This window comes from Danio rerio, chromosome 4 (assembly GCF_049306965.1).
Source record: "Danio rerio strain Tuebingen ecotype United States chromosome 4, GRCz12tu, whole genome shotgun sequence".
Classification (NCBI taxonomy): Eukaryota; Metazoa; Chordata; class Actinopteri; order Cypriniformes; family Danionidae; genus Danio; species Danio rerio.
In genome coordinates this window covers 45,439,771-45,456,370 of record NC_133179.1, presented here as the reverse complement: position 1 = coordinate 45,456,370, position 16,600 = coordinate 45,439,771, and the positions used below count along the sequence as shown (strand labels likewise).

General features: G+C 42.4%; 1 protein-coding gene and 11 non-coding genes across 12 annotated transcripts in view; all 12 read left to right on the top strand.

The window, feature by feature from the left end:
• The window catches only part of znf1046 (zinc finger protein 1046), a 659,651-nt gene that overhangs the window by 167,707 nt on the left and 475,344 nt on the right, over window positions 1–16,600 (top strand). The window lies entirely within an intron of this gene.
• Window positions 6,979–7,060, top strand: trnal-aag (transfer RNA leucine (anticodon AAG)). Its single transcript has one exon. It is a non-coding gene; the product is annotated as a tRNA-Leu (tRNA).
• trnal-uag (transfer RNA leucine (anticodon UAG)) lies at window positions 7,542–7,623 on the top strand. The gene has a single exon. It is a non-coding gene; the product is annotated as a tRNA-Leu (tRNA).
• trnal-aag (transfer RNA leucine (anticodon AAG)) lies at window positions 8,798–8,879 on the top strand. Its single transcript has one exon. It is a non-coding gene; the product is annotated as a tRNA-Leu (tRNA).
• Window positions 9,360–9,442, top strand: trnal-uag (transfer RNA leucine (anticodon UAG)). Its single transcript has one exon. It is a non-coding gene; the product is annotated as a tRNA-Leu (tRNA).
• Window positions 10,617–10,698, top strand: trnal-aag (transfer RNA leucine (anticodon AAG)). The gene has a single exon. It is a non-coding gene; the product is annotated as a tRNA-Leu (tRNA).
• Window positions 11,180–11,261, top strand: trnal-uag (transfer RNA leucine (anticodon UAG)). The gene has a single exon. It is a non-coding gene; the product is annotated as a tRNA-Leu (tRNA).
• On the top strand, window positions 12,436–12,517 carry trnal-aag (transfer RNA leucine (anticodon AAG)). Its single transcript has one exon. It is a non-coding gene; the product is annotated as a tRNA-Leu (tRNA).
• On the top strand, window positions 12,999–13,080 carry trnal-uag (transfer RNA leucine (anticodon UAG)). The gene has a single exon. It is a non-coding gene; the product is annotated as a tRNA-Leu (tRNA).
• trnal-aag (transfer RNA leucine (anticodon AAG)) lies at window positions 14,255–14,336 on the top strand. Its single transcript has one exon. It is a non-coding gene; the product is annotated as a tRNA-Leu (tRNA).
• On the top strand, window positions 14,818–14,899 carry trnal-uag (transfer RNA leucine (anticodon UAG)). Its single transcript has one exon. It is a non-coding gene; the product is annotated as a tRNA-Leu (tRNA).
• On the top strand, window positions 16,074–16,155 carry trnal-aag (transfer RNA leucine (anticodon AAG)). The gene has a single exon. It is a non-coding gene; the product is annotated as a tRNA-Leu (tRNA).

Sequence of the window (16,600 nt, the reverse complement as noted above, 5' to 3'; positions counted from 1 at the left end):
TACATATGCATGTACGGTGTGTGTGCATGTATGTAAAGAATATTGTGTGTGATTTTGTAGATGTATGCATATATGTGTGTACATGTATGCTTTTATCTGAGTATATATTTTGCTTTAATTGTCTAATATACATTATTTTGTATTTGGTTTATTTTACAATGCCTGTTTGTTGTTTGTCAAGTGCCTTGAGTTCCATGTATGTAGGAAAAGTGCTATACAAATAAAATAAATTATTATTATTATTATTAATGTTGTTTTGAAGTCAAACTTGCATGAGATTTCAGTTCAAATATTCAAAGTACCATGGTAAACAATGTATGGAGCTGTCACTGAATGAATGTGTGAATATAAAACCAACTTTACCTCAATCATTTTATCTAGTCCATGACACTGCAATGCAAGTTTATTTATACTGTAGCACATTTTATATACAATGCTAATTCAAAGTGCTTTCAACTAATTTATAAATAATTCTGCATTAACTTTGAAGAGAATCGATTTATTTAATGTGATTAATACACCATACTTACTCAAATTCAACATTGACCTGTAGCCACACACCTAACTTCTGCGTCTGTCTGTCTGTCTGTCTGTCTGTCTGTCTGTCTGTGACTGTGAGACAGGCTGCGTGTACTTGAGGAGTAGGTGGATCAAACCACTATGAGGAAGCGGGGGTGAACGCTTTCTAAATGCATTTTAAATAATAAATGCGTTTTTTTATACTTAGACAATTATTTCAGGTATACACACATATTTTTTCAAAATAGAGAGTGCGTTTATATATATATATATTTATATATTTTATTTGGTGAGGACAATGACCATGTTCCCCCCGGGATTTACGCCCGTGGTTGCGCCGCAAATTAAAAGCCTAGCAGAAATTAAAAATGGCCTTAGCAGAAGCCATCGTGCATATCAAAAACAGGCAAAGCAATAGATTAATATTATTCAACATATCACAGAGATTTAAAGAAAAATATTAGATGTAACCCCATTTGTAATTTTTAACATTTTCAAAAGTAACTGTAATTTAATTACATATTTTTCTTAGTAACTGTAACTACTGTTACTTGTATTTTGTAATTAAATTACGTAACGGCGTTACATGTAACTAGTTACTCCCCAACACTGAATATATATAAATAATTTGTAAATTATTTTCATATATCTGTGATGATAGGTTAAAACAGCACGAGGAATAAAGGTGTTCAATTACTCACTTGTAGATCAAACCTTTAGTCTGGTAATGTAAATGCATCTTACATATTTGAGTGAGTACCCTTACATGATGTTATCATGATTATAATCTAAATATCTTTGATTTTAAGTGATTGTTTTTAAATACCTTATTATGTATTTCAATTCCAAAAATCATTAATAGAATTTCACCAATAAACATTTTCTTTAAAGAAGCAAAAGTATTTTCCAATATAGTTATTTCTCTTTTTCCTTTCTACTTCTTTTCCATCCATTTTCTTTTCTTTTACTACTGTGAACATAAAAAATCAACAGCAAAAGGCGTAATTTTTGTGATTCTTTGCTTTATTTTTTTCTCTCTTTATTTTGTTAACATTTATACATATATCAAGCTTAGTTAATTAACAACAAGTCAATTTAATTGGCTGGTCTTAAAAACACTTTGTGTGAATTCAGCTGGGGCAGCAAATATGCAAACCAAATTACTTTTTTGGACAGAAAATATGAAATTACTTACTGAGACAATGCTCTGTGGAACTGGTCACTGCCGTAGTGGATGTGAGGACGGGGGCAGAAACTTGAAGGTCCTTTGTCTGTACAAACAAGCAGTATAACAAAGTGCATTTTTAAATATATATCTATAAGTAACATTAACTAATCAGAATTTTATGCAACCATTACTTTATTTGAACATTAATGTATAAAATACATTGGGAATGAATGATTGCTGCTAAACTGTATAAACTGTATATAAAATTTTGTCACAGCGCTTCTATGCAGAACAAAAAGTTTAAAGAATGGTGCTTATTTTTAATATACATGTTTTTATGCACTAAAAGAATACTACAGAGATGTTTTATTGAGATTTAAAGTGACGATACTTAAAAAAAAATACAAATTTACATTGAAAAAATGCTTATACCAAATTCTCTCAGAAAGCTATGTGGATTATGACAATACTTACAGCCGTGCTTGGTGTAGAAGCACTACACACTGCTGAACTGGGCTGAACGTCAACCTGTGATATTCTTCTAGCCACACTAAGATTTGGCTTTGCTGCAGGAATGTGGGATCCGGAAAATCTTGGTTTGGTGAACTCAAATAGGGCAAGACAAAAAGCATTTCACTAAAAACACTGTGTTCACAATGGCAAAATGTACACTACTGTTCAAAGGTTTGCGATCTGCTCAATGTATTTTTTTTAAATGTTTTAATTATGTTTATCAAGGCTACATTTATTTGATCAAATACTTAGTAAAAACTGGAATAATGTGAAATAATAATATAGGCAAATTAAATAAATAAAGAATAATTTATTCAAACAATTCATATAAAATAAAAGCGATTTAATTTATGAGCAAATCAAACACAATAGAATTCTTGCAATATATGAGTAATATTAGGCTTTTATATTTTAACTATAATAATTTTTTGAACATTAGTGTATATCACATTACATTTCAAGCAATTAGAAACTATCTTTCTATATGTCTGTTGTACAATCAGTTTGATTTCTCTACAGTGTTTCGAGTTCAAGCTGTTTTTTACTACCAACCTCTGCTACTTTTACAGGTAGAAATAAGATATAAGTTAGAATAGATTTAATTAGACAACTGGTTCATTGCAAATAAATGTGACACATTAGGCTTTGATTAAAATTATAGTTTTCTGGATCAAGGAGCAATATGCAAACAAATATTTTTTTTACTACCAAAGGAATAAAGTATTGCATTATGTTATATACAGTATTATTGTACTATTATTACATCATACATTTCAACAAAAACATACATTGTATATTACAACATCACACTATGTGTTATATACAGTTGAAGTCTGATTTATTAGCCCGCTTTTGAATTTTTTTCCACCAATTGCTGTTTAATGGAGAGAAGATTTGTTCAGCACATTTTTTTAAACATCAAAGTTTTAATAACTCATTCCTAAGAACTGTTTTATTTTATCTTTGCCCTGATGACAGTAAATAATATTTGACTAGATATTCTTCAAGACACTTTTATACCACTAAAAGTGACATTTGAAGGTTTAACTAGGTAAATTAGGTTAAATAGGCAGGTTAGGGTAATTAGGCAAGTTATTGTATAACGATGGTTTGTTTTGTAGACTATGCCCAAAAAAAAAAAAAAAAAAAAAGCTTAAAGAGGCTCATAATATTGACCTTGAAAAATGTATTCGAAATAAAACAAATAAGACTTTCTCCCAGAAGAAAAAATATTATCATACCTGTGGTAGCAAAAAAATATATATATATTTTTTTTTAAATAAGTACTTTTTCAAGATAATACCTCAGACTCGTTGTTTAGAAAAAGTACAAATTTTAGCTTACACTTAAAATCAAAACAAAGTATTTACTATTAGTGTTTATTATGTATCATTATCTGAAGACAAGAGGTTAAAATGTAGCTTTAAAAACTGTGACCCTGACCATGACCTGACCATGTAATTTAATCTAATCACAGAAACTCAAACCGACCAATCAGCAAGTGTCTGCTACCCCCCACTGTGCAAGAGGTGTGAATAGAAGCAGGTCTCTAGCAACACCTCAACTTTTTTATTGCTTTTTGTTCTTTTCTCTCCTATGTTTGAACTTTGAACTGAACTTTGAACACCTTGAACACTTGAAACACTGAAATTGTCATTTCTTTTGATTTTTTTTAAAATGTACCATTGACAATTGCGGTGAAATCTTTGATGCCACTGGTGGAGTAGGCTGGGGCTGGGCCTCAAGTTGTCTCGTCTCTATCACCTCCTGAGCAGGTACAGTAGGGGCAGGTTGTTGCACCGTTTGTGCTGGAGCAGCAGAAGCAGTACTCTGCTGAAAATAAATCACAAAAATACATATAATCATGAAAAAGGAAAGGCATTGTAGTAAATAAAAATAAACACATATTGACTCAAAAATGTACCTTTTGAGTGTGAAAACCACATGTGCATTTCAGCACACCTCCAAGCAAAGTCCTCTGCCCACGAGATTGCAATGGGCATTTCTCAATCTGAAAAAATCATGAAAGATATATTAAATAATTTTATACAATACAAAAAACTTTTATAACTAAATAAGAATTTTTACTCAATGACTCCCTTAATAAAGCACACAATAGCTCTGTAAATTAATTTACCACTGTTTCAATGTGTTTAATATTTGTCTAATATGTAATCGTACAGTTTGTATCTCCAAAAACGAAAAGAAGGATAAAAGGAACTGGACAGGAACATTTCAGGCCTTAAAACCACATGCTGTATACTGTACTCATAATCCCTTCCCCCACCTTTTCAGATCTCTCTCATAAACGGTCAAACTTACTAAGTTATTCGACGTAAATCTCAAAATACATGCAATTTAAAACACTTTAATATTTAAAAACAAGTATGACATGTTTTACACAGATACTGTACTGAATGTACTGAAGCCTAACAAGTTAACGTTACTCTGTTAAGCAAATTTCAACAAACGTTATATCATGTAAACGAAATACACACCCTTTGATAAATCTCATGACACTTTTTTTGTCGAGGAGCTGGCCTATTTCCCTCATTTGATGGCCAAACTCCTGTGCTGGCAAACTTTTTCAAACGTGAAATCCAGTCAGCGTCTGACATGGCTTTATGATATTTTCCAGACATTTTTCTCCTATAAATTAAACGGTTCTGAATTAAAGTATCCAAATTTGAAATACAACACACTAAAACATTAATTCGTGCAATTGTGTAGTTTTTCCTACCTTTTTTAAGAAATCACTATCGGAAAAAATCCTTTACTGTAAGCAAACCGATGCTGTGCTCTGTCGAATGATGCTGTTCGTTGAATATCACTGATGGTCAATGAACTTTTTTGACCTCTGACCCGCCTCCAGAGGACCGCGTCATTCCTTCGTGTACCTTCGGCTCAGTTCGGAAAATTGATTGACATCTGACTGACCTGTTTGACTGCACACCTAGCGGTGATTCTTGGAACAGTTCCTCCCCCCCGGCTTCAACATTGTCTCGACTCTGATTAGTCCAAATGTTGAAAATATTGAGAATTCCGGTCCGCGATTGGCTGCAAATGTTGAAGCGCTGCAACGTGATTGGTTACAATGTTGGAGCGAATCGCTCCGATTGGCTCTCATCTTCAACATTTGTGAAATATTGTCGGACTATCCTTCGGCAGCTGGCGGGTGCGTGGGTTCGAATCCCACCGCTGCCAGGCAGTCCTTTTAGGATGCTTGAGAATGACCTCTCTGCTTGAGCAAACATACTTGTAAAGTAATACTGCATGCTTTCACTCACATCCAAACGTAGACTCCTTGGCCAAAGTTGAAGGGCTTCACTAGGAAGCTCGGCGTCCTCTCTGCTTCCGTAAAATTGGGCAGAAAAGGGACCACTGCATGGAGTCATCTGGGATAGAGTAGCCAAGGGATCTAAGGCGCTGGACTTAGGCTCCAGTCTCTTTGTGGGTGTGGGTTCGAATCCCATCCGCTGCCAGACAGTCCTTTTACGATGCTTGAGAATGACCTCTCTGCTTGAGCAAACAGACTTGCAAAGTGATACTGCACGCTTCAGCTCGCATCCAAATGTAGACTTCTTGGCCAAAGTTTAAGGGCTTCACTAGGAAGCTCTGCGTCTTCTCTGCTGTTCTGCTTCCGTAAAATTGGGCAGAAAAGGGACCACTGAAAGGATACATCTATTCTACAACTATTCAGTATAATGTGTTCTTTGAAACTCACGGCAGACTCGTTGGTGTGACAGCAACACATCCCCAAGCTCGAATCTGCTCAGGAGCAAGTGTCTTTCCCACGATTAGATTGCAGCATCTTAACAAAGTCTGCACTGGAAGTCTCTCTCTGCCATTGCTCCTTTTAGCAAGAGCACCCTATTGAAACAGGAACAGTAAAAATTCACAATTAGAGTAGTAATACTCTATAACTGGATTTGAATATAATAACAACAACAATGTGGAGTCTGCTGTGATGGAATCAGTAACTTTCACTCTTTTGTGAAATAACAGTTACCTTACGTAGACTCCTTGGCCAAAGTTGAAGGGCTTCACTAGGAAGCTCGGCGTCCTCTCTGCTTCCGTAAAATTGGGCAAAAAAGGGACCACTGCATGGAGTCATCTGGGATAGCGTAGCCAAGGGATCTAAGGCGCTGGACTTAGGCTCCAGTCTCTTTGTGGGTGTGGGTTCGAATCCCATCCGCTGCCAGGCAGTCCTTTTAGGATGCTTGAGAATGACCTCTCTGCTTGAGCAAACAGACTTGCAAACACATCCCCAAGCTCGAATCTGCTCAGGAGCAAGTGTCTTTCCCACGATTAGATTGCAGCATCTTAACAAAGTCTGCACTGGAAGTCTCTCTCTGCCATTGCTCCTTTTAGCAAGAGCACCCTATTGAAACAGGAACAGTAAAAATTCACAATTAGAGTAGTAATACTCTATAACTGGATTTGAATATAATAACAACAACAATGTGGAGTCTGCTGTGATGGAATCAGTAACTTTCACTCTTTTGTGAAATAACAGTTACCTTGTAATCAGGTGCTTAAATGCATTGCAGCTGGCTGCCGTTTGGAGTAGACTTCAAATGCCTTGAGGTGTGCTCTAATAGAGACAGAACTGTGCTTGACAGGAAGGTGGGAGTGCTTCCTAAGCTAGTATTAAGCAGCTCTCTTTCTTTGTGGAGGAGCTCCAGCAATGCATGGCCAAATTCAACTGATTTCCCAGCGCTGTTGCGCTACGTGAAACAAGTTGGTGCGAAAACTGCTCAGGGAGAGCAGCTTGGCAAGGTAGCGTGGCCGAGCGGTCTAAGGTGCTGGGTTAAGGCTCCAGTCTCTTTGGGGGTGTGGGTTCGAATCCCACCGCTGCCAGGCAGTCCTTTTAGGATGCTTGAGAATGACCTCTCTGCTTGAGCAAACATACTTGTAAAGTAATACTGCATGCTTTCACTCACATCCAAACGTAGACTCCTTGGCCAAAGTTGAAGGGCTTCACTAGGAAGCTCGGCGTCCTCTCTGCTTCCGTAAAATTGGGCAGAAAAGGGACCACTGCATGGAGTCATCTGGGATAGCGTAGCCAAGGGATCTAAGGCGCTGGACTTAGGCTCCAGTCTCTTTGTGGGTGTGGGTTCGAATCCCATCCGCTGCCAGGCAGTCCTTTTAGGATGCTTGAGAATGACCTCTCTGCTTGAGCAAACAGACTTGCAAAGTGATACTGCACGCTTCAGCTCGCATCCAAATGTAGACTTCTTGGCCAAAGTTTAAGGGCTTCACTAGGAAGCTCTGCGTCTTCTCTGCTGTTCTGCTTCCGTAAAATTGGGCAGAAAAGGGACCACTGCAAGAATACAGCTAGGGTAGCGTGGCCGAGGGGTCTAAGGCGCTGGATTTAGGCTCCAGTCTCTTCGGGGGCGTGGGTTCAAATCCCACCGCTGCCAGATGTGATTTTAAACACGGACAAACTGCTTGAGTGCGTGCGTGTTCTCAGTGACCGCTGGAAATGAGAGAGTACATTTAAGTTGGCAACTATTCAGTATAATGTGTTCTTTGAAACTCACGGCAGACTCGTTAGTGTGACAGCAACACATCCCCAAGCTCGAATCTGCTCAGGAGCAAGTGTCTTTCCCACGATTAGATTGCAGCATCTTAACAAAGTCTGCACTGGAAGTCTCTCTCTGCCATTGCTCCTTTTAGCAAGAGCACCCTATTGAAACAGGAACAGTAAAAATTCACAATTAGAGTAGTAATACTCTATAACTGGATTTGAATATAATAACAACAACAATGTGGAGTCTGCTGTGATGGAATCAGTAACTTTCACTCTTTTGTGAAATAACAGTTACCTTACGTAGACTCCTTGGCCAAAGTTGAAGGGCTTCACTAGGAAGCTCGGCGTCCTCTCTGCTTCCGTAAAATTGGGCAAAAAAGGGACCACTGCATGGAGTCATCTGGGATAGCGTAGCCAAGGGATCTAAGGCGCTGGACTTAGGCTCCAGTCTCTTTGTGGGTGTGGGTTCGAATCCCATCCGCTGCCAGGCAGTCCTTTTAGGATGCTTGAGAATGACCTCTCTGCTTGAGCAAACAGACTTGCAAACACATCCCCAAGCTCGAATCTGCTCAGGAGCAAGTGTCTTTCCCACGATTAGATTGCAGCATCTTAACAAAGTCTGCACTGGAAGTCTCTCTCTGCCATTGCTCCTTTTAGCAAGAGCACCCTATAGAAACAGGAACAGTAAAAATTCACAATTAGAGTAGTAATACTCTATAACTGGATTTGAATATAATAACAACAACAATGTGGAGTCTGCTGTGATGGAATCAGTAACTTTCACTCTTTTGTGAAATAACAGTTACCTTGTAATCAGGTGCTAAAATATATTGCAGCTGGCTGCCGTTTGGAGTAGACTTCAAATGCCTTGAGGTGTGCTCTAATAGAGACAGAACTGTGCTTGACAGGAAGGTGGGAGTGCTTCCTAAGCTAGTATTAAGCAGCTCTCTTTCTTTGTGGAGGAGCTCCAGCAATGCATGGCCAAATTCAACTGATTTCCCAGCGCTGTTGCGCTACGTGAAACAAGTTGGTGCGAAAACTGCTCAGGGAGAGCAGCTTGGCAAGGTAGCGTGGCCGAGCGGTCTAAGGTGCTGGGTTAAGGCTCCAGTCTCTTTGGGGGTGTGGGTTCGAATCCCACCGCTGCCAGGCAGTGCTTTTAGGATGCTTGAGAATGACCTCTCTGCTTGAGCAAACATACTTGTAAAGTAATACTGCATGCTTTCACTCACATCCAAACGTAGACTCCTTGGCCAAAGTTGAAGGGCTTCACTAGGAAGCTCGGCGTCCTCTCTGCTTCCGTAAAATTGGGCAGAAAAGGGACCACTGCATGGAGTCATCTGGGATAGCGTAGCCAAGGGATCTAAGGCGCTGGACTTAGGCTCCAGTCTCTTTGTGGGTGTGGGTTCGAATCCCATCCGCTGCCAGGCAGTCCTTTTAGGATGCTTGAGAATGACCTCTCTGCTTGAGCAAACAGACTTGCAAAGTGATACTGCACGCTTCAGCTCGCATCCAAATGTAGACTTCTTGGCCAAAGTTTAAGGGCTTCACTAGGAAGCTCTGCGTCTTCTCTGCTGTTCTGCTTCCGTAAAATTGGGCAGAAAAGGGACCACTGCAAGAATACAGCTAGGCTAGCGTGGCCGAGGGGTCTAAGGCGCTGGATTTAGGCTCCAGTCTCTTCGGGGGCGTGGGTTCAAATCCCACCGCTGCCAGATGTGATTTTAAACACGGACAAACTGCTTGAGTGCGTGCGTGTTCTCAGTGACCGCTGGAAATGAGAGAGTACATTTAAGTTGGCAACTATTCAGTATAATGTGTTCTTTGAAACTCACGGCAGACTCGTTGGTGTGACAGCAACACATCCCCAAGCTCGAATCTGCTCAGGAGCAAGTGTCTTTCCCACGATTAGATTGCAGCATCTTAACAAAGTCTGCACTGGAAGTCTCTCTCTGCCATTGCTCCTTTTAGCAAGAGCACCCTATTGAAACAGGAACAGTAAAAATTCACAATTAGAGTAGTAATACTCTATAACTGGATTTGAATATAATAACAACAACAATGTGGAGTCTGCTGTGATGGAATCAGTAACTTTCACTCTTTTGTGAAATAACAGTTACCTTACGTAGACTCCTTGGCCAAAGTTGAAGGGCTTCACTAGGAAGCTCGGCGTCCTCTCTGCTTCCGTAAAATTGGGCAAAAAAGGGACCACTGCATGGAGTCATCTGGGATAGCGTAGCCAAGGGATCTAAGGCGCTGGACTTAGGCTCCAGTCTCTTTGTGGGTGTGGGTTCGAATCCCATCCGCTGCCAGGCAGTCCTTTTAGGATGCTTGAGAATGACCTCTCTGCTTGAGCAAACAGACTTGCAAACACATCCCCAAGCTCGAATCTGCTCAGGAGCAAGTGTCTTTCCCACGATTAGATTGCAGCATCTTAACAAAGTCTGCACTGGAAGTCTCTCTCTGCCATTGCTCCTTTTAGCAAGAGCACCCTATAGAAACAGGAACAGTAAAAATTCACAATTAGAGTAGTAATACTCTATAACTGGATTTGAATATAATAACAACAACAATGTGGAGTCTGCTGTGATGGAATCAGTAACTTTCACTCTTTTGTGAAATAACAGTTACCTTGTAATCAGGTGCTTAAATGCATTGCAGCTGGCTGCCGTTTGGAGTAGACTTCAATTGCCTTGAAGTGTGCTCTAATAGAGACAGAACTGTGCTTGACAGGAAGGTGGGAGTGCTTCCTAAGCTAGTATTAAGCAGCTCTCTTTCTTTGTGGAGGAGCTCCAGCAATGCATGGCCAAATTCAACTGATTTCCCAGCGCTGTAGCGCTACGTGAAACAAGTTGGTGCGAAAACTGCTCAGGGAGAGCAGCTTGGCAAGGTAGCGTGGCCGAGCGGTCTAAGGCGCTGGGTTAAGGCTCCAGTCTCTTCGGGGGTGTGGGTTCGAATCCCACCGCTGCCAGGCAGTCCTTTTAGGATGCTTGAGAATGACCTCTCTGCTTGAGCAAACATACTTGTAAAGTAATACTGCATGCTTTCACTCACATCCAAACGTAGACTCCTTGGCCAAAGTTGAAGGGCTTCACTTGGAAGCTCGGCGTCTTCTCTGCTTCCGTAAAATTGGGCAGAAAAGGGACCACTGCATGGAGTCATCTGGGATAGCGTAGCCAAGGGATCTAAGGCGCTGGACTTAGGCTCCAGTCTCTTTGTGGGTGTGGGTTTGAATCCCATCCGCTGCCAGGCAGTCCTTTTAGGATGCTTGAGAATGACCTCTCTGCTTGAGCAAACAGACTTGCAAAGTGATACTGCACGCTTCAGCTCGCATCCAAATGTAGACTTCTTGGCCAAAGTTTAAGGGCTTCACTAGGAAGCTCTGCGTCTTCTCTGCTGTTCTGCTTCCGTAAAATTGGGCAGAAAAGGGACCACTGCAAGAATACAACTAGGGTAGCGTGGCCGAGGGGTCTAAGGCGCTGGATTTAGGCTCCAGTCTCTTCGGGGGCGTGGGTTCAAATCCCACCGCTGCCAGATGTGATTTTAAACACGGACAAACTGCTTGAGTGCGTGCGTGTTCTCAGTGACCGCTGGAAATGAGAGAGTACATTTAAGTTGGCAACTATTCAGTATAATGTGTTCTTTGAAACTCACGGCAGACTCGTTGGTGTGACAGCAACACATCCCCAAGCTCGAATCTGCTCAGGAGCAAGTGTCTTTCCCACGATTAGATTGCAGCATCTTAACAAAGTCTGCACTGGAAGTCTCTCTCTGCCATTGCTCCTTTTAGCAAGAGCACCCTATTGAAACAGGAACAGTAAAAATTCACAATTAGAGTAGTAATACTCTATAACTGGATTTGAATATAATAACAACAACAATGTGGAGTCTGCTGTGATGGAATCAGTAACTTTCACTCTTTTGTGAAATAACAGTTACCTTACGTAGACTCCTTGGCCAAAGTTGAAGGGCTTCACTAGGAAGCTCGGCGTCCTCTCTGCTTCCGTAAAATTGGGCAAAAAAGGGACCACTGCATGGAGTCATCTGGGATAGCGTAGCCAAGGGATCTAAGGCGCTGGACTTAGGCTCCAGTCTCTTTGTGGGTGTGGGTTCGAATCCCATCCGCTGCCAGGCAGTCCTTTTAGGATGCTTGAGAATGACCTCTCTGCTTGAGCAAACAGACTTGCAAACACATCCTCAAGCTCGAATCTGCTCAGGAGCAAGTGTCTTTCCCACGATTAGATTGCAGCATCTTAACAAAGTCTGCACTGGAAGTCTCTCTCTGCCATTGCTCCTTTTAGCAAGAGCACCCTATAGAAACAGGAACAGTAAAAATTCACAATTAGAGTAGTAATACTCTATAACTGGATTTGAATATAATAACAACAACAATGTGGAGTCTGCTGTGATGGAATCAGTAACTTTCACTCTTTTGTGAAATAACAGTTACCTTGTAATCAGGTGCTTAAATGCATTGCAGCTGGCTGCCGTTTGGAGTAGACTTCAAATGCCTTGAGGTGTGCTCTAATAGAGACAGAACTGTGCTTGACAGGAAGGTGGGAGTGCTTCCTAAGCTAGTATTAAGCAGCTCTCTTTCTTTGTGGAGGAGCTCCAGCAATGCAAGGCCAAATTCAACTGATTTCCCAGCGCTGTTGCGCTACGTAAAACAAGTTGGTGCGAAAACTGCTCAGGGAAAGCAGCTTGGCAAGGTAGCGTGGCCGAGCGGTCTAAGGCGCTGGATTAAGGCTCCAGTCTCTTCGGGGGCGTGGGTTCGAATCCCACCGCTGCCAGGCAGTCCTTTTAGGATGCTTGAGAATGACCTCTCTGCTTGAGCAAACATACTTGTAAAGTAATACTGCATGCTTTCACTCACATCCAAACGTAGACTCCTTGGCCAAAGTTGAAGGGCTTCACTTGGAAGCTCGGCGTCTTCTCTGCTTCCGTAAAATTGGGCAGAAAAGGGACCACTGCATGGAGTCATCTGGGATAGCGTAGCCAAGGGATCTAAGGCGCTGGACTTAGGCTCCAGTCTCTTTGTGGGTGTGGGTTCGAATCCCATCCGCTGCCAGGCAGTCCTTTTAGGATGCTTGAGAATGACCTCTCTGCTTGAGCAAACAGACTTGCAAAGTGATACTGCACGCTTCAGCTCGCATCCAAATGTAGACTTCTTGGCCAAAGTTTAAGGGCTTCACTAGGAAGCTCTGCGTCTTCTCTGCTGTTCTGCTTCCGTAAAATTGGGCAGAAAAGGGACCACTGCAAGAATACAACTAGGGTAGCGTGGCCGAGGGGTCTAAGGCGCTGGATTTAGGCTCCAGTCTCTTCGGGGGCGTGGGTTCAAATCCCACCGCTGCCAGATGTGATTTTAAACACGGACAAACTGCTTGAGTGCGTGCGTGTTCTCAGTGACCGCTGGAAATGAGAGAGTACATTTAAGTTGGCAACTATTCAGTATAATGTGTTCTTTGAAACTCACGGCAGACTCGTTGGTGTGACAGCAACACATCCCCAAGCTCGAATCTGCTCAGGAGCAAGTGTCTTTCCCACGATTAGATTGCAGCATCTTAACAAAGTCTGCACTGGAAGTCTCTCTCTGCCATTGCTCCTTTTAGCAAGAGCACCCTATTGAAACAGGAACAGTAAAAATTCACAATTAGAGTAGTAATACTCTATAACTGGATTTGAATATAATAACAACAACAATGTGGAGTCTGCTGTGATGGAATCAGTAACTTTTACTCTTTTGTGAAATAACAGTTACCTTACGTAGACTCCTTGGCCAAAGTTGAAGGGCTTCACTAGGAAGCTCGGCGTCCTCTCTGCTTCCGTAAAATTGGGCAAAAAAGGGACCACTGCATGGAGTCATCTGGGATAGCGTAGCCAAGGGATCTAAGGCACTGGACTTAGGCTCCAGTCTCTTTGTGGGTGTGGGTTCGAATCCCATCCGCTGCCAGGCAGTCCTTTTAGGATGCTTGAGAATGACCTCTCTGCTTGAGCAAACAGACTTGCAAACACATCCCCAAGCTCGAATCTGCTCAGGAGCAAGTGTCTTTCCCACGATTAGATTGCAGCATCTTAACAAAGTCTGCACTGGAAGTCTCTCTCTGCCATTGCTCCTTTTAGCAAGAGCACCCTATAGAAACAGGAACAGTAAAAATTCACAATTAGAGTAGTAATACTCTATAACTGGATTTGAATATAATAACAACAACAATGTGGAGTCTGCTGTGATGGAATCAGTAACTTTCACTCTTTTGTGAAATAACAGTTACCTTGTAATCAGGTGCTAAAATATATTGCAGCTGGCTGCCGTTTGGAGTAGACTTCAAATGCCTTGAGGTGTGCTCTAATAGAGACAGAACTGTGCTTGACAGGAAGGTGGGAGTGCTTCCTAAGCTAGTATTAAGCAGCTCTCTTTCTTTGTGGAGGAGCTCCAGCAATGCAAGGCCAAATTCAACTGATTTCCCAGCGCTGTTGCGCTACGTAAAACAAGTTGGTGCGAAAACTGCTCAGGGAAAGCAGCTTGGCAAGGTAGCGTGGCCGAGCGGTCTAAGGCGCTGGATTAAGGCTCCAGTCTCTTCCGGGGCGTGGGTTCGAATCCCACCGCTGCCAGGCAGTCCTCTTAGGATGCTTGAGAATGACCTCTCTGCTTGAGCAAACATACTTGTAAAGTAATACTGCATGCTTTCACTCACATCCAAACGTAGACTCCTTGGCCAAAGTTGAAGGGCTTCACTAGGAAGCTCGGCGTCCTCTCTGCTTCCGTAAAATTGGGCAGAAAAGGGACCACTGCATGGAGTCATCTGGGATAGCGTAGCCAAGGGATCTAAGGCGCTGGACTTAGGCTCCAGTCTCTTTGTGGGTGTGGGTTCGAATCCCATCCGCTGCCAGGCAGTCCTTTTAGGATGCTTGAGAATGACCTCTCTGCTTGAGCAAACAGACTTGCAAAGTGATACTGCACGCTTCAGCTCGCATCCAAATGTAGACTTCTTGGCCAAAGTTTAAGGGCTTCACTAGGAAGCTCTGCGTCTTCTCTGCTGTTCTGCTTCCGTAAAATTGGGCAGAAAAGGGACCACTGCAAGAATACAACTAGGGTAGCGTGGCCGAGGGGTCTAAGGCGCTGGATTTAGGCTCCAGTCTCTTCGGGGGCGTGGGTTCAAATCCCACCGCTGCCAGATGTGATTTTAAACACGGACAAACTGCTTGAGTGCGTGCGTGTTCTCAGTGACCGCTGGAAATGAGAGAGTACATTTAAGTTGGCAACTATTCAGTATAATGTGTTCTTTGAAACTCACGGCAGACTCGTTGGTGTGACAGCAACACATCCCCAAGCTCGAATCTGCTCAGGAGCAAGTGTCTTTCCCACGATTAGATTGCAGCATCTTAACAAAGTCTGCACTGGAAGTCTCTCTCTGCCATTGCTCCTTTTAGCAAGAGCACCCTATTGAAACAGGAACAGTAAAAATTCACAATTAGAGTAGTAATACTCTATAACTGGATTTGAATATAATAACAACAACAATGTGGAGTCTGCTGTGATGGAATCAGTAACTTTCACTCTTTTGTGAAATAACAGTTACCTTACGTAGACTCCTTGGCCAAAGTTGAAGGGCTTCACTAGGAAGCTCGGCGTCCTCTCTGCTTCCGTAAAATTGGGCAGAAAAGGGACCACTGCATGGAGTCATCTGGGATAGCGTAGCCAAGGGATCTAAGGCGCTGGACTTAGGCTCCAGTCTCTTTGTGGGTATGGGTTCGAATCCCATCCGCTGCCAGGCAGTCCTTTTAGGATGCTTGAGAATGACCTCTCTGCTTGAGCAAACAGACTTGCAAACACATCCCCAAGCTCGAATCTGCTCAGGAGCAAGTGTCTTTCCCACGATTAGATTGCAGCATCTTAACAAAGTCTGCACTGGAAGTCTCTCTCTGCCATTGCTCCTTTTAGCAAGAGCACCCTATAGAAACAGGAACAGTAAAAATTCACAATTAGAGTAGTAATACTCTATAACTGGATTTGAATATAATAACAACAACAATGTGGAGTCTGCTGTGATGGAATCAGTAACTTTCACTCTTTTGTGAAATAACAGTTACCTTGTAATCAGGTGCTTAAATGCATTGCAGCTGGCTGCCGTTTGGAGTAGACTTCAATTGCCTTGAAGTGTGCTCTAATAGAGACAGAACTGTGCTTGACAGGAAGGTGGGAGTGCTTCCTAAGCTAGTATTAAGCAGCTCTCTTTCTTTGTGGAGGAGCTCCAGCAATGCATGGCCAAATTCAACTGATTTCCCAGCGCTGTAGCGCTACGTGAAACAAGTTGGTGCGAAAACTGCTCAGGGAGAGCAGCTTGGCAAGGTAGCGTGGCCGAGCGGTCTAAGGCGCTGGGTTAAGGCTCCAGTCTCTTCGGGGGTGTGGGTTCGAATCCCACCGCTGCCAGGCAGTCCTTTTAGGATGCTTGAGAATGACCTCTCTGCTTGAGCAAACATACTTGTAAAGTAATACTGCATGCTTTCACTCACATCCAAACGTAGACTCCTTGGCCAAAGTTGAAGGGCATCACTAGGAAGCTCGGCGTCCTCTCTGCTTCCGTAAAATTGGGCAGAAAAGGGACCACTGCATGGAGTCATCTGGGATAGCGTAGCCAAGGGATCTAAGGCGCTGGACTTAGGCTCCAGTCTCTTTGTGGGTGTGGGTTCGAATCCCATCCGCTGCCAGGCAGTCCTTTTAGGATGCTTGAGAATGACCTCTCTGCTTGAGCAAACAGACTTGCAAAGTGATACTGCACGCTTCTGCTCGTAGTGGTCTAAGGCGCTGGATTTAGGCTCCTGTCTCTTCGGGGGTGTGGGTTCGAATCCTACAGCTGCCAGAAAAGGTTTTAAAC